General features: G+C 40.5%; 1 long non-coding RNA gene across 1 annotated transcript in view; it reads right to left on the reverse strand.

Annotated features, from left to right (window-relative positions):
- LOC110742523 overlaps positions 1–15791 on the reverse strand; it is a 50592-nt gene extending 34801 nt beyond the window's left edge. The window contains exon 1 of the long non-coding RNA XR_002520286.2: positions 15661–15791. This is a non-coding gene — a long non-coding RNA (uncharacterized LOC110742523). The remainder of the gene's footprint in view (positions 1–15660) is intronic.
- Between the last annotated feature and the right edge of the window lie 2536 nt (positions 15792–18327).

Below are 18327 nucleotides of genomic sequence, written 5' to 3' on the forward strand. Positions count from 1 at the left end.
AGATTAAATGCTATCAAACTACCAATTATATTCTTTATAGAACTAGAAAAAACTATTTTAAAAAACTATTTTAAATTTTAAAATTCATTTGGAACCAAGAGAAGCCCAAACAGAAATTAACTGGAGGCATCACACTACCTGACTTCAAACTACACAAGACTACAGTAATCAAAATAACATGGCAGTGGTACAAAAATAGATACATAGACTCCCAATGAACAGAACAGAGAGCCCAGAAATAAGGCCATACACCTACAACCATCTGATCTTCAACAAAGCAGACAAAAACAAGCAATGTGGAAAGGACTCCCTATTCAATAAATGGTGCTGAGATAACTGGGTAGCCATATGCAAAAGATTGAAACTGGATCCCTTCCTTACATCATAAAAAATCTACTCAAGTAAATTAAATACTTAAATGTAAAACCAAAAACTATAAAAACCCTAGGACAATCTAGGCAATACTATTCTGGACATAGAGACAAGGAAAGATGTCATGATGAAGATACCAAAAGCAATTGAAACAAAAGCAAAAATTGACAAATGTGATCTAATTAAAATAAAGAGCTTCTGCACAGCAAAGTAACTATCCATAGAGTAAACAGATAACCTGAAGAGTGGAGGAAAATATTTGCAAACTATGCCTCTGACAAAAGTCTAATATCCAATATCTATAAGGCCCTTAAACAAATTTACAAGAAAAAAACTGTTAAAAAGTGGGCAAAGGACATAAACAGATACTTTTCAAAAGAAAACATACATGCAGCCAGCAAGCATATGAAAGAAAGCTCAACATCACTGGTCATTAGAGAAATGCAAATAAAAACCACAACGAGTATTAGTCCATTTTCACACTACTAATAAAGACATCCCTGAGACTGGGTAATTTGTAAAGGAAAGAGGTTTAATTGATTCATAGTTCTGCATGACTGAGGAAGCCTCCGGAAACTTACAATCTTGGCAGAAGGCGAGAGAGAAGTAAGGCACCTTCTTCACAAGGCAGCAGGAAGGAGAAGTGCCTGCAGGGGAAATGGGAGATGCTTATAAAACCATCAGATCTTGTGAGAACTCAGTCACTACCATGAGAACAGCATGATCTAATCACTTCCCACCAGGTCCCTCCCACGACACATGAGGATTATAGGAACTACAATTCAAGATGAGTTTTGGGTGAGGACACAGCCAAACCACATCAGGTACCATCTCATACCAGTCAGAACAGCTATTACTAAAATGTCAAAAAATAACAGATGCTGGCAAGGTTTCAGAGAAAAGAGAATGGCCTATACACTATTGGTAGGAGTTGAAATTAGTTCAACCATTGTGGAAAGCAGTGTGGCAATTCCTCAAAGAGCTAAAAATAGAACTACCATTTAACCCAGCAGTCCCATTATTGGGTATATACCCAAAGGTACATAAGTTGTTCTATCATAAAGACACATGCACACATATGTTCATTGCAACACCATTCACAATAGCAAAGACATAGAATCAACCTAAATGCTCATCAGTGACAGACTGGATAAAGAAAACATGGTACATATACACCATGGAATACTATGCAGCCATAGAAAAGAATGAGATTGTATCTTTTCCAGGAACATGGATGGAATTGGAGGCCATTATTCTTAGCATACTAATGCAGGAAAAGAAAACCAAATATCACATACTCTCACTTATAATTGGGAGCTAAATGATGAGAATACATGGACACACAGAGGGGAACAACAGACACTGGTATCTACTAGAGGGTGGAGGGTGACAGGAGGGAGAGGATCAGGAAAAGTAACTAAGGGGTACTAGGCCTCATACCTGGGTGATAAAAATAATGTGTACGACAAACCACATGACACAGGCTTGTCTATATAACAAACCTGCACATGTACCCCTGAACTTAAAAGTTTTTTGAAAAGAATATTGAGTCTGGAATCAAGTTATTGTATTATTTAGGACTCTCTTTTATTGCCAGCGTGAGATACCAAATCAAATTAGTGGAAGCACTAAAGAAAAGGGGGAAGGGTATAGATTTGTAGAGATGGGAAAGTATCTCTCAGAAAACTTAAGAGAGCAAACCAGATCCCTGGAAGATCTGAGATCAGGACCTAAAAGGACATGAAGACACTGTCATTCTCTTTTATTTCTACTTTTTTCAGATAATTTGTTGTGTTCTTTCTCACTGCAAAACAGCTTTTTCATCCACCTGTCAGCTCTTGGATTTACATCTAAGAGCTTCAGCTGCATATTATGGCTGTCTCACAATCTTTCTATTCCAATTCCAAATGTGTGAGAAGGAACTGTGATTGATCCAGGTTGAGCCAGGTATCACCATTTTCCAATCAGCCAAGATCAGGAAGGAGGTGATATTGCAGTGCAATATGGCTGCTAGCCAGGCATCCTCAGAATGAGAGAGTGGCTCTAGAACTCAGCAGGCACTCCAATATGATCTACTACAGGCTATCAAGTCTTCAAAGAATGCAGGGAATTGCAGCAAAAAGGAGAGTTTTGGTTAAAAACTTGGATTTAAAAAAAAAATTTGGGAATTTTAAGTTGAAACAGTGACAAACATTACCGTTTCTTTCTTTTTTTTTTTTTTTTTCCTTAATCATGGGTGATCTGGGAAAGATCTGTCTTGAACATCCACTCTTTAACTCAGATAATTATAAATTATGTGTGAAAGACGATATGCCTATTGTAAGCACTTGGTCTCTGAGATTCTCTGAGGTTCTCATGGGACAAGCATGTGGATGTGGGGCAGATACCTCTTTTTTTAACGTTTATTATGAGTCAGGCAGTTGATGTATTTTACTCACTAGATGGTCACTTTAACCGTAGGAGAAAACATTTTCTTCATTTTACAGATAAAGGCTCTGAAGCTTTGAGACTAAGTAAATTGCTCAAAATCATACAGTTCATCAAACAGCAGAGTGAGACTTGGAATCTAGGTCTCCTGGACTAAAACCTGTGCTCTTATACCATACCAGAGTGCCTCCCTGCAGGCAGTTAGGAAGCCAGGACAGAGCCTAAAATTGTCATTCTAGTCAGTGCCAAGCAGTTTAGAGTTGAATTGTTCTGTAAATGTTTTTGTGTTTGCCAGGTCTTCACACAGAGGATATAAATTCTTTAAGGGTAGTGATGGTGTTATACATTTCTCTTGCCTCCTTCCACAGCATCTCATGCAGCTCTGGATACTGAAGAGGCCTTACTGAATACTTAGACTGATCAATGATTCTGATCCCTGGTGATAATTGCATAGCATCTTCACACTGAGGTTGTAATCCTCATGAATCTTTTATTTAGAAGCCTCCCTCCTTGGGTACAGTGGCAGGTACAGCATAGGGGAAGATGGAGCATTGTAATAATAGTAGCTAAACAACCAGTTTTATTCTCCAAACTTACCACCTCCCAGTCTGAATCTTTGTCCTTTTTCATGTCATGCGGCGTCATTATAGGGAATACCAAGGAGCAGTGCTTAGCTGTGTTTTCCAGAGTCTTGGAGCATCCCTAAGCTATATTGTCAGTGCTCCTGCCACAGATATTCACTATTCCTTCCCATATAATTCGTTAAATAACTCAGCCATGACTGAGCTGCAGTCTGACATTTGACCAATTCAAGTCTGCTGACCTCACGCCTCTTCCCAGAAGCAACTGATGACTACTGCCTAAAGTAAGGACTTAGAAAAGTGATTTGAAGAGATCAACAGATTCACATGAGAGTTATTGATAGCCAACATATATTTCCAACACCAAAAATAATTCAAAATTGTCAGCTGGGCCAATTTTTCCCCATGATTTCTTAAATAGCATAATGGTACTATCACTAACAGCTATTATTTGTCTTACCTACTTCTGAGGGGAGCTTGCTAAATACTTTAAATATATTGACTTATTGAATAATTCCCTGGGTTACCCTAAAGTCTGTGCAATGGACTATAGAGGGAATCAAAGAAGGTAGGACAGAGACAACCTGTGCAGCTTACAGATAGAGCTGTTCAAAAGCCCCCAGATAATCCACACATCCCTGAAACTTCCTATTTTGTTAGGACCCAGAGGGCCCTGTAAACAACGTCTTACCTAACAAGTAGGACTGTATCTGTCTTGTTTACTATTACATTCCCAGTGCTTGAAACACAGTAGTTGTTAAAAATGTGTGTAGAATGGATAAGTAATTTATTAAATGAATGATTCCATGAAAGGTCTTCATCACATGTAGAAAATATGGGTGATATCTTAAGCTACCAATCTGAGGAATAAAGAGAAATACCTGTAGCATTGCCTGCATCCCATTACCTGTATCCCATGATTAGAGAGTGTCTGTTTTAAAACAGTAAATGTCTGCCTACCAGCAAAATCATATTAAGCTCTTGGCAATCATTTAGAGCTTAGAGAGAATCGGGTTATCAAATTCCTTTCTGCCCAAGCTACTAGCTGAGGCATGACTATGGCCAGAGAGTTCAAGGGGAGACAGGGAGGTAGGCCTGCAATTCTGTGGTTCCAAGAAAAATTGGACAGATGCTCTGCCTGCACCATCTAAGCTGTAGCTGGTCCTGGGAGAATCTAAAGGTCCGGAGTGCATGAGTTGGTTCTCAAGACGTAGAGCTGAAAGCATAACCTGGAGCTATTCCACCGCCAATGGGCTTTTGAGCAAGCAAAGTTGATCCAAAAGGAATTTCTGCCAAGAGCAGCTGTCATAGAAGCAGAGAGCAGCCACTGAGAGGTCACCCAGGAGAGAATGGCTGACGTCATTTTACACTAGAGATACCCATCCTCTTTTTAAACATAGCTAAGTAGAGAAAACAAGAGATAATTGATCAACTGCAATTCTCTCAGAAAAAGAAGATAATGACAATTTCCTGCAAGTTAGTGAGGCAAGGGAAAGGAAGGAAGATCATGTTTTAAACAGTTTCTTTGCATCTCGATTCATATTCCAATATCTTTAGTGGATAGCAAGAGGTAGGCAGAGGCTACAAATACCTAAGACAGAGAATGCTAAATGTTCACCAAATTGTCATTTTCTTTTTGATCTTGGTCCATAGACAGACTACATTTCTTAGCCTTCCTTGCATTTGTTCTCACAAACAGTATGAATGTAAGGGATATCTGCCACTTCCAGAACCAAGGTATTTTAACAAGCAAATGAACTACTTCTATCCTCTCTTTCCCACTTGTATTCAGCCATGGAAGATGGCAAATCCCTAAAGGATGGCAAAGCCACAATACAGAAGAAGCCTGGGTCTCTGAATCACCACATGGAGAAAGCCATTTGCTGACAAGGAGTACCAATGTTGAACTTTTGGGTGAACAAGAAATATGCTTTCATTGTGTGAAGCCACTACACAATTGAGATGTGCTGGTTACAACAAACACTGTCATCTTAACTAATATATACCCTAAAATACACCCACTAGACTTATGACAATAGATTATTGAGCAAAGTTTAATGAGACAAAACCCTTGGTAATGAAGACCTATGATCTCATTTAACAAGATCATACACGATACGAAAGAGGATCATCATCAACAAGAGTCATTTTCTAAAGTTATATTCTCTCTTCACATGAGTACTTTGGAGACTCATTGCTGGTATCATCAGGGCTCTAGGAGTAAGTGAAATGAAGGAAACATTCAAGGTAAGATAAGAACATATAACAGGGATGTGATTATATTGCCAATGCGTAATTGCTCCAGGATGAGCTGGAAAACTGAGTTTCTAAGTCTACAAACCCAAGAATAAGACCACAGGATTTAAATGGAAAGCAAAACATGGAGAATTTCAGCATAGTCAAGCTAAATCTGCCTCTAGCCTTTTGATCATATCAGATGTTCACAAAGAAGAGGATGTCATATCAGAAAAAAAATCATGGCTAACTGCTGGTCAACTTCCAGTCTACTGGTATAAATTAGGTAGGGAACCAATTCCTTTAAATATTCAAAAATAATCTACCTGTAAAACCCAAAAATTATTTTATTTTAGGGTTTTGGAGTATGGAGTAAAGAGCTGGCCTTTCAGGAAATGGTAAAATCATAACAAAATTCTTGTAATTGTAATATCATTTAAGGGGTTGTTTCCAAGTTGGGATTCTGATCACCATAATAAATTCTCAAAAGTCGAATGGAGATGAGGGCTGATGAGCTATTTTCAGAATTTCAAAATGCCCTAATAAAATCCACATATCTATAGAAGATTGTGTAGCAGTCACTATTTGAAATACTTGTGTTCTTTGATTTGACAGGAAATATATTGTCTAGCATGGCAACAATGCTGGTTATCTTACATCAATCAGAGAATCAGACAAACCATTTTAGATGTCTTAAAATATACTAGAAAAACATTAATTGTTATTTAACTAATGTTAGATCAAACCATTTAAAATATGGAACCATTATTTTTAAAACAACAATAAAAGACCTTTTGTAGAGAAAAAGGATAACCAGAATCAAAATCAGGTTAGAATTGAGTCATTCAGCTGCCATTTTATTTTATTTTTTTGTTTTTTATTTTTGCAAGACAGAGTGTCACTCTGTTGCTCAGGCTGGAGTGCAGTGGCACAATCTTGGCTCACTGCAACCTCCCCTTACTGGGTTCAAGCCATCCTTCTGCCTCAACCTCCCAAGTAGCTGAGATTGTAAGCGTGTGCCACCATACCTGGCTAATTTTTGTATTTTTAGTAGAGATAGGGTTTCACCACATTGCCCAGGCTGGTGTCGAATTCCCGAGCTCAACTGATCCACCCACCTCAGCCTCCCAAAATGCTGGAGTTACAGGTGTGAGCCACCACACCTGGCTCAGCTGCCACTTTAGATTCAAAGAAAATTTATAAATGTCCTCAGCATAGACTACCTTGAATACCTCATTCTATTCACCTTTGAAATGGAAGTGATAGCTTCCTCAACACCTGTCTTTTTTAAGAGCATTCTTGGGAGACTGGTAAGAAAGCCTACAGAAAAGTAGATAGTGGGAAGGAAGGAGGAACAGTGGTAGGGAGAAAGAGAACTCTGTGTGTGTGTGTGCGTGTGTGTGTGTGTAGTTGTGTAATAGCAAAAGAGAAACGGACTGTCATGGGTGTGTGCCTTTCCCACTGTGGACACAAATTAAGACCACCCAGACCCCCCAGATGAGAACAAGCAGAGGCCATTTACTTAGAGCTTGCTATATAACAAGAGATTCAGCCACCATCACTGGTGTTTGGCAGAGACTCAAAGGCAGGCAGAGGAGTAAGAAAGCTTTATAATGAGAAAAAGGGAAGGTGATAAGTATGCTCTGATTTGAGGCTATTGGCATGGGAAGCTGGATGCAGCCTAACTAGAAGTGGGGTGTTCTATGTGATTGGTTTGGGGAGCATATTTGGCTTTCTCTCCTTGGTCCTGAGTTGGAAGTGGTGGGAGTCGGTTGAGGGGAGGGGAAGGGAGGCAAAAAATAGGGAAGCTGGTGGTCATTCACCACTTGCTGCCTGTTCTGGGTTGTTTGCTGCAGAGGCTGTGGTTTGGCTTCCTGCACACTGGTTGCTGCAGAGGTTGTAGATCAGAGTTCTATTGTCATATGTGATCTGCCCATTGTTTATTTGCATATGGCCTCTCACCCCTCCTCTACATTATCTCTCACACAAATATACTAAAACTCAGTTTTAGGCCAGAGGTTTTATTTTTTCACCTTCCACTACTTACTGTTTCTACCTCCTCCCTATTTCTTGCCATCAGCGTTTGACATGCAATCCCCCAAGCCTGGCTAGTCTGGTACCTTCACCTGACTACGTAAACACTATCCTCACATCATAGGCAGCTTATGCTCCATTTCTGTCATTAAGTTTCCTTGGGCAACATTTGCTTCAAGAAATTTTACTTTTCTCTAAACTCCTGCTTCATTTAGAATTTGTGCCACATCATTAAACACTTGATTATAACATGTTTTTAACTGATTTCCATTAATTTGTGCATGTTAATCTTATCTCTCCAACAAAATGATAAAGTTGAAGGCTAGTATTATAGCATATGCTTTCTCTTATATTTCACGATAGTTTGCAGTGCTGAGTTCATGTAGTAAATGCTCAGTAGATAGTTGGTAATTGAATATTTTCTATACATACTATTCAATTGAAGGGATAAAATAGAACTGACTCATAATTGTATCCATTGCCATTCTGGGTACCGATTTTACCTCTGATCATCCCAATTTTCTTTTTTAAAAAGTGTATTTATTATTTCTTTTTTTAGATGGAGTCTTGCTCTTTCACCCAGGTTGGAGTGCAGTAGCATGATATCAGCTGACTGCAACCTCCGCCTCCTGGGCTGAAGCGATTCTCCTGCCTCAGCCTCCCGAGTGGCTGAAATTACAGGTGCCCACCACCACTCCTGGCTAATTTTTTTTTGAGTTTTTTTAGTAGACATGGGTATTTCACCACATTGGCCATGCTGGTCTGGAACTCCCAACCTTAAGTGATCCACCCACCTCAGCCTCCCAGACTGTTGGGATTACAGGCTGAGCCACTGCACCCAGCCCTAATTTTCTTGAAATTGGAAGATTTTGCACATTAAAATTTCAGAATCCCAAAGGATTTCTTTCACACCCAGTGAAAAGGAGGAAGGATTCCAGTGATTCTTTTTCAAATTTTAAACCCTGTATAGCAAAAGCGAATCTTCTGAACATTCATGAGATGCATATTGGTTTTTCCAACAGAAAGAATATGGGGTCCGAGGGGTCAGAAGAAAATATGAAGGGTCAAATGGCTCCCTGAACATCCCTGGGAGCATCAGAGCAGTGGTGGAAGAAATGGGAATTCATATGAAGAGCTATATAAACTGGACAGTTTCCTAATAAGAATTCACATGTTTTCTGAGAGGGTTTCACATAAATTAAGAATAGCAACTGGAATAGAATCAAAGAGAAGTTGTGAATATCTTTTCATCCATAACCAAAACAAAGATATATATGGCACATATCTTAGTGTGTGAACAATCCAGTTATGTGTCTACATACGGGAGACTATTCATTGATGCAGCTTTATCTAGATGGGAGAGAACTAGTGGTGTACTGGAGCAACTCATACTAGCCCATAGAAGCTAATTGTTCAATTTTCAAAAGTTTTGCTAATTATTAAAGCATTGACAGCTTGAAATCAGCCATGTTGAGAATACTTACACCAGGAAAATTAGCAAACTCTACAACACAGTGCTCTTCTTTTCAAAGCACACTAATGGCAGAAGAGTGGGGTTATCCGTCTCTCCTTCCATAGAGCACCATCAGGGAAGAGGCAGTGATGACCTGTCAAATTCTGTATCTTCTCATTTTCATAAAGCATTCTTTAGAGTCAGAAGTATATGATATTAGAGTCGCATAGGACTTTAGAGGAACTAAAGTCCAGAAACAAGAAGTACCTTGCCCAAGGTATGTATCTTACCTGATCACATAGGAAGTCTGAAGAAACACCCAGATTTTCTTACCCTCACCCATTACTTTCAGGAAATGTAATGTCTGATTATTCACAATGCTATACTCTCTTCCCTCCTTCCCCTCACATCAAGGAAAGCTCCCGCTGGTAAGGCCAGATCACTCTCTTTTGTCAGAGCCCAGCTCATAAAATGCTATTAAGTAAATTACTGATGACCTAATTCCCAGCTGCAGGACACGTTCCATTAGAGGCAGGCTGCCTGCCAAGAAGTGTCAGCGATGACTGGATGGCAGGAGTGATTGAAACCATCCTGCCAGGGATGGCTGGGCCTCTGAGAGTGCAGTTCGTGGTAGGGAGGAGGTACTCCTATTCCCCAACATCAGTCCTATGTCTTTTTCTGGGAACCGAATTCATCAGCTTCAAAGAGAACTTTCTCAAGATAACAAGGATCACTACTGCAGAAACAACTGGAGGTAATACCTCCTCTATTACAGATGTCTAGAATAACAAGCAAATTTAACCACTATCATCTATGGCACAAACTTGCAAAAGCTGTGCACACCATTTGTTCTCTCTTGCTTGCTTTAATTGTCAGGCTCTCCATTCCTCCCACTTCTGTTTTATTTTCTTAAAGCATAACGAGTTCCTAGTTGATAGTATGGTGGAGAAGAGTAGAAAGAGCATGGTCTATTTATCTTATTTTTAATTCACCTAGTATTCACAAATAAGAAATGGGTATTTGTGGGAAAAATATATCATATATAAAAAGTAGATAAGTCCCATGTAGGCCATTTTTTAGCTGGTATTTACTTATTGCAGATTGATACAAGGGTTAAATTAGATAAAACACTTTGCATGCTGCAAATAAACAATAGAAATGGAAAAATACAATACAGTTAGTTGTTAAAGTACAAATGGAAAAGTATTTACATTTCAAAGGAACTTTGGATTCAGTCAGCCTTTATAGGTATAAGAAATGATGTAGCAGAACTATCACTGGACTAGCAGTAAGGAAACCTGGGCTCTAACCTTGCCTTTGTCTCTAAATGACTGTGATATTAGAAAAGTCCCTCATTTCCTCCTGGCTCTTGCTTTCTCATCTGTGAAATGAAAAGATTTCCATCTCAAATTAAAATGAGAGTAAACAAGAGGATCAATATGGTTTGGAACTGTGTCTGCATCCAAATCTCATGTCAAATTGCAATCCCCAGTGATGGAGGTGGGGCCTGGTGGGAAATGATTAGATCATGGGAGGGGATTTCCCCCTTGGTAATGTGTTGTGATAGTGACTGTGTTCTCGTGAGATGTAGTTGTTTGAAAGTGTGTAGCACCTCCCCCTGACCTTCCTGTCTTCCTCCTGCTCCAGCCATATTAAGTGTCTCACTCCCCCTTTGCCTTCCACCATGATTGTAAGCTTCCTGAGGCCTCCGCAGAAGCAGAAGCTGCTATGCGTCCCACACAGCCTGTGGAACTCTGAGCCAATTAAACCTCTTTTCTTTATAAATTACCTAGTCTCAAGTATTTCTTTATAGCAGTGCAAGAATGAACTAATACAGAAAAGTGGTACCATGAGTGAGGCATTGCTATAAAGATACCTGAAAATGTGAAAGTGATTTTGGAGCTGGGTAATGAGCAGAGGTTGGAAGAGTGTGAAAAGCTCAGAAGAAAGGAAGATGAGGGAAAATTTGGAACTTCCTAGAGACTTGTTGAATGGTTGTGACCCAAATGCTGATAGTGATATGGATAATGAAGTCCAGGCTAAGGAGGTCTCAGATGGAAATGAGAAACTTATTGGGAACTGGAGTAAAGGTCACTTTTGATGCGCTTTAGCAAACAGCCTGGTTGCATTGTGCCCCTGCCCTAGGGATCTGTGGAACTTTGCACTTGAGAGTGATGATTTAGGGTATGTGGCCGAAGAAATTTCTAAGCAGCAAAGTGTTCAAGATGTGACCTCGCTAACAACCTATGCTCATATGTGTGAGTCAATAAATGACCTAAAGTTGAAACTTACATTAAAAGGAAAGCAGAGCATAAAAGTTTAGAAAATTTGCAGCCTAGCCATGTGGTAGAAAAGAAAAGCCCATTTTCAGAGGAGGAATTCCAGCAAGTTGCAGAAATTTGCATAAGTAAAATGGAACCAAGTACTAATAGCTAAGACTATGGGGAAAAGGCCACAAAGACATTCAGGAGACCTTCACAGCAGCCCCTCCTGTAACATGCTCAGAGGCCTGGGAAGGAAGAATGGTTTCATAGGCCAAGCCTAGGGCCCCGCTGGCCTACATAGCCTCAGGATACTGCTCCCTAAATCCTAGCCACTCCAGCTCCAACCATGGCTAAAAGGGGCCCAGGTATAGCTCAAGCTGCTGCTTCAGTGGGTGCAAGTCATAGGCCTTGGTGTCTTCCATGTGGTGTTAAGCATGCAGGTGCTCAGAATGTAAGAGTTGAGGCTTTGGAGCCTCCACCTATATTTCAGAGGATGTACAGAAAAGTCTGGATGTCCAGGCAGAAACCTGCTGCAGTGGCAGAGTCCTCACAGAGAACCTCTGCTAGCTCAATGCAGAGGGAAAATGTGGGGGTTGGAGCCCCCACACAGAGTCCCCACTAATGGAACTGTAAGACCCCTGACCCAGAATGGTAGATCCACCAGCAGCTTGCACCCTGAACCTAGAAAAGCCACAGGCACTCAACGCCAGCCCATGAGAGCAACTACAGGGGCGGTTCCCTGTAAAGCCACAGGGGTGAAGATGCCCAAGGCCTTGGGAGCCCACCTCTTATACCAGTGTGTCCTGGATTTGGGATATGGAGTCAAGGAAGATTATTTTGGAGCTTTAAAATTTAATGACTGCCCTGCTGGGTTTCAAATTTGCATGGGGCCTGCAGTCCCCTTCTTTTGGCTCCCTTTTGAAATGGGATTATTTACCCAATGCCTATACCCACACTGTATCTTAGGAGTAACTAACCTGTTTTTTATTTTACATGCTCATAGGCAGAAGTGCCTAGCCTTGTCTCACATGAGACTTTGAGCTGTGGACTTTTGAGTTAATGCTGGAAAGAGTTAAGATTTTGGGGGACTGTTGGGAAGGCATGATTGGATTTTGCAATGTGAGAAAGACATGAGATTTGGGAGGGACCAGGGGGAGAATGATATAGTTCAGATCTGTATTCCCACCCAAATCTCATCCTAAGTTCCAACTTTAGATCATTTCTTGGCTCACACATATGAGCATAGGCTATTAGCCATGTCATATCTTGAACACTTTGCTGCTTGGAAACTTCTCTGCCACATACCCTAAATCATCACTCTTAAGTGCAAAGTTTCACAGATCCCTAGAGTCGGGGCACAATGCAGCCAGGCTTTTTGCTAAAGCATAGCAAAAGTAATCTCTACTCCAGTTCCCAATAAGTTCCTCATTTCCATATGAAACCTCCTCAGCCTGTACTTCATTGTCCATATCACTATCAGCATTTGGGTTACAACTATTCAACAAGTCTCTAGGAAATTGCAAATGTGGAGCTGTAATCCCCAATGTTGGAGGTAGAGCCTGGTGGGAGATAACTGGTTCATGGGAGCGGATTTCCGCCTTGGTACTGTGTTGCCATAGTGAGAGAGTTCTCCTGAGATCTGGTTGTTTAAAAGTGTGTGGCACCTTCCCCACCTCTCTCGCTTCCTTCTGCTCTGGCTAGGTAAAGTGCCTCACTCTCCCTTTGCCTTATGTCATGATTGTAAGCTTCCTGAGGTCTACCCAGAAACAGAAGCTGCTATGCCTCAGGTACAGCCTGTGGAACCATGAGGCAATTGAACTTCTTTTCCTTATAAATTATCCAGTCTCAGGTATTTCTTTATAGCAGTGTGAGAACAGACTAATACAAGGATCCTAACCTCTTCAAGGGATTAAGACATCCTGTTCTATATAATTTTTTCCCTTAATGTCTTGTTTCACTACTTATTTTTCCCCCTCCATCTTTTCTACTATTTATGACCCAATTTCTTTTTTATGTGTTTATTTTATCCCTTCTGCCTCTTCTTTAAGCTATTAGTGATGTCAAGTGGTCATTCTTTAAATTACTAAACTCATTTCTAGGAATTGTCATGCCATATTGACTACCATTAAAAAGTGTCTCATGTAAATACATTTGACTGTGTTCAGATGACTGAGGTACCCACATGTCTATGGGTGTTTATTTGAAGTAAAGAAGCTAGAGGGTTATCTTCAGTTATCCCGAAACTTGGCAGAATGGCATTAAAGAAAGTAAATTAAGAGTCCAAAGATTCTGTAGTGAACCATGTGAGACGAACGAAACAATAAAAATAAAATAATTTGACTCTCGGCTTTCTGCATTTTTTCATTAAAAAATTGCTAATATTCTGCTTCATTGCCAAAACTCTGGGAAGATGTTTTTTATTATAGGTATATTCCTCAGCCAACTGACAGTAGGACCTTGAAAACAAGCCCTTAGTAACTAATACCTCAATGACACAGAAACTATGACTAGTTTGAGCACATATGGCTTCCTTTTCCCGTCCTTTCTAGAAATAATTGCCCTCCTTTCATTTCATTTCTGCCTGGTATCTTCCATCCAAAGGCCAAGACTTAGCCTTTGGCTTCTGAGTCCTTTAATGTATTCCTGAATATCTTCTTATTTTCTAATGAAAACTTGATAGTTCATGACTGAGCAACATGCACTAAGTTCAGACCATAAGTGTCACATATTCTAAAAACCATTTGTGATGGAGCTGCCAGTCATCTCTTAATTCCTATGTGCCATGACTCTGAAAATGAGCCCCAAATGGCACAAATACCTTCCTTATTTCAGTCCTGTCTCAACTACAAAAGAATCTCAATGCCCTTCACATACCTATGGTTCTTACTCAGCCTAAACCCAAATACATTTTAAAGCATTCTTTCTCACAATTCTACCTTCTGGGTTTATTTTTAAATGAAACCATTAAAGCTTGAACCTCTAATATCAAAATAAAATGGGTTAGGCAAGTGGTAAAAATGGAATAGAGGCCAAGCCAAAGTTTCCTATAAGTTGCAGCAATAGCAATACATCATCAGAGAGGGAAAAAATAGGAAAATTAGCTTTCTATGTCACTTGACAGACAATTTTACAGAACTGGAATTTTATATGGAATGGGCAATTGGGTTAAACTTTTTCTATTCTACCCCTGTAGAACTTTTCCCTGTACTTCTCTCTTCTGCATCTATTATAAAAGTCTAGACCTCAGAAGCATCTAATATAAACTGCTTCCCCCAACAGCCTTGTATCTAATTAATTTCACTTTCCTTGGAGTGCCCATGGTATATATTACCTGCTGCCAGGCACCATGAGTCATCTGTGAACATATCCCCCTCCCCAGTCAGAGTGTATGCACCTTGAAGGCAAAGAACATCTCACTCTTTTTTCATACACTTAGCTCCAAGTAGACCTCTGAAAGTGTTTATTAAATTGAATTGCTTTCACTTTGTAAGATTAGCAGGCACTTTGATTAATGGCTTTTTCTTTTTTCAAAGACTTCCTTTTTTTGGTGCAAACTCCACGTGACCTGCAGTTATCTAGGGCAGTAAGTAATGTTCAAGTGATTATAGCAGAAAGCTGAGATTCCACCAGAGCTCTGGGAGTTGCAGGGGAGATCAGCAGAATCACATGCTTAATGTTTTAAAGAAGTGGCATGGTCCTTTCAGGGAGGTTTCTGCCATCGATCCCTTCCGAGGATTCAGTCACTCAGCCACATTTAACATTCACTAGGTCAGACCTTTATTCAAGCTGACGTCATCTGAACCCTAGTGCAATTCAATCGTAGCGTACATTCTGCCCAACCTCCTCCTATTCCTCCCCCAGGCTCTTGCTAGGGTGTCAGCCAATAAACAACAGTTAATCCAGACCCTAGAGCTTTTGGAATCCTTCTTTCCAGAGCTTCTATTTAGATATGTTGCAGGGAAAGGGTCGAGAGTGAAAGACAGAGGTGTGGCCCCTCCCATAGCAGCAATGAATCTTTAAGACTTGAGACTCTGGGCAGAGCGAGAACTCTCCCTTGCTTCTTGGAAATGAAACTGAGCAGCACTATCAGCCAGGAGCCAGCCACATGAAAAGGGATCCCTAGTTGCCTGTCCTTTACTCCGGATGTCAGAAAGAAGGCGGATATTTCTCACGCAAGAAATAAACACCCCTCTGCCCCCTGCTGCTTCCTCTGATTTCTCCCCAAGCGTGAGATGACTGAGTAACCCAGCTGGATTTTTCTAGTCCCCTGAGTTCATGAACACCCGCGGCTCACCTCCACCATCCTCTCTTCTGTTCCCTTCCTCTTTTACTTCCCCTTCCCCCCACTTTCCCTCATTTAAATACAAACGCTTAGGTTTCCCTTGCGCTCCGCAGCCGCCATTGACACCAAGCAGGGTCTCCATGGAAACCAGGAGGCGCGCAGCGGGCTTCTGCAGCCCCAGCACAGGATTCCCAGGCAGAGGTGTGGCTGGGTCCAGAGGGGCTGTGGGGAGACCTTCTCCTTATTAATGTGAACCTGGGGAGGAGGAGACAGGGTTTAGGCAGAGAGGGCACGAGACGAGGTAGAAACAGAAGGGGCTAAGGGAACAGATTATCTATTAAAAATGTTTGGTTTTAGCCTAGGAACATTCAGAGAAGTAGTTCAAGACACCCCAGGATCAGAGTCCTCCTCCTCTCAATTTTTCATGTACTCAACAGATCTCAGCTTAATGTGGAGATTATTTAGGGGAGCCAGTTTCCAGTGTTTAGTTACAATGAAACAGCTGCCACGCCCTGGACTGCAGCAAAACATTCTTCCTGAAAGCACTTAAAATGGGCAAGAGAACGACACATTTGCCCTCATCTTTTTTGCCTAGACATTTTACATGGTACCTCATTTTATCCTCACGAAGGTGGCGTTATGACCCCCATTTCATAGACAAGGATGCACATGAGAGGGTGGTTTATAGTTATTCTGTCCATAGCCTTACATCTAATGTCTTGAAGACATTGCACCTCCAGAGTAGAAAAGTCTTTATTTTCCCTTCTCATCCTCATTCTTCTTTGGCGGTCACTCCTCTGACCTTCTCCCATCTTTCTCCTCTCACCCATGGTCATAAAAAAATTCCTCTGAAAGTAAATCATAAGGCCCCATTCCAGAAGAGGGGTCTGGCCCTATTCCTGGAAGCAAAGAAGAATTTGAATAAACAGGACTTGCTGAATTCCCCCCATTTTATTACCACTAGAACATAGGGTTTTGTTCTCCAATCACACTTCTGTATGGCTGTCCATAAAAATACCAGTTTTCCCTGGAGTCTTTGGGTCTTCATTTATGATGCCTGCCATGTCACATAAAACTTTGGTCAAATAAATTTGTTATGCTTTTCTCTTGTTAATCTGTCTCTGTTACGGGAGTGTCAGCTGTGACCCTTTGATGGCTGAAGAAAAGATATTACCTGCTGTCCCTTACTTTTTTTTTTTTTTTTTTTTGCTTCACGTATTAAAGATTCTTGTACTAGTTTCCTATTGGTGCTATAACAAATTATCACAAAGTTTTTGGCTGAAAACAACACAAATTTATCTTTATCTCACAGTTCTGAAAGGATGTCAGAAGTCTCACTGCTCTAAAACCAAGGTGTCTGCAGCGCTGTGTTCCTTTCGGATGCTCTAAGATAAGAATCAGTTTCTTGCCTTTTTTGGCTCTTGGGGGCTGCTGGCATTTCTTGGCTCACAGCACTCTTTCTTCTTCAAAACCAGCAATAGCATCCCTCCAACCTCTGTTGTCACATTTCCTTCTCTGGTCCTGACCCTCCAGCCTCCTTCTTTGAAGGATCTTTGTGATTACACACGGCACACCTGGATAATCCAAGGATAATCTCTCCATCTCAAAATTCTTAATTTAAACACAGCTGCCAAGTACTGTTTGCCATCAAAGAAACTATATTTACAGTTCCAGGGGATTAGGAAAGAAGGAATTATTCTACCTACCACAAACATCATGTCTTTTATAATCTTAAAAATAATGACACTTTAAAAATCTTTGTCTTTCCTGAATTGTCACCCAATTTGTCTGTTTCCTAATACGGTCAAGTGTTTTGTTGTTGTTGTTGTTTATAAACAAACAAACAACATCCATTCTCACTATGTCTATTTCCTTAACTACCATTTGTTTCCTTACTGTTAATTAGCTCCCCACTATAATTTACTTCTCCCTCCATGGTACAAAAACTCTTCTGTCAAAGTTCAAAATTACTTTCAAATTGCCAATTTCGTAGACATTTACCAGTCCCTTCTTACTCTATTTGTTAGTAACCTTTGACTTTGTTGAACATTTTCTTCTTTATGAAATTCTCTCTTTTCTTGGATTCCAAGACAATACTCCTATTTACTGTGCCCCACTGCCCTCTCCACACCCACCCACCCCCCGCCCCACCAACTCTCTTCTTAAATCTTTGACTTCTACTCAATCCTTTTTGTGGACTTCTCTTCATCTTCCTGTCCTTAAACACTAGTGTTTTCTACAATATTGCTACTCAAAGTGTGGTCTGCATACTTGCAGAATCAACATCACCTGGAAGCTTGCTGGAAATTATGGCGATTAGACCCCACTCCAGGGCTACTGAACCAGAACTTGTATTTTGACAGGATCCTCAGGTGACTTGCACACACACTAAAGCTTGAGAAACACTGTCTTGAATTTCATACTTGATCCTTTAATATACTCCCTGAAAGAGCTGATCTACCATTCCATGTCTGGCCATAAGCCTCAAATTTATATCTTCAGCCTATATAACCTTTTCAGATTTAACTTGTATATTGAACTATCCATCAGACATCTTTCTCCAGATGTTCCTAAAGCACTTCAAATTCACCCTATTCAAAATGAGCTCATCATCTCCAACTCCCAATGTTCTATTTTAGTAAACAACAACGTTTTCACCTAAATATCCAAGCCAGGATA

This window comes from Papio anubis, chromosome 2 (assembly GCF_008728515.1).
Source record: "Papio anubis isolate 15944 chromosome 2, Panubis1.0, whole genome shotgun sequence".
NCBI classification, from domain to species: domain Eukaryota; kingdom Metazoa; phylum Chordata; class Mammalia; order Primates; family Cercopithecidae; genus Papio; species Papio anubis.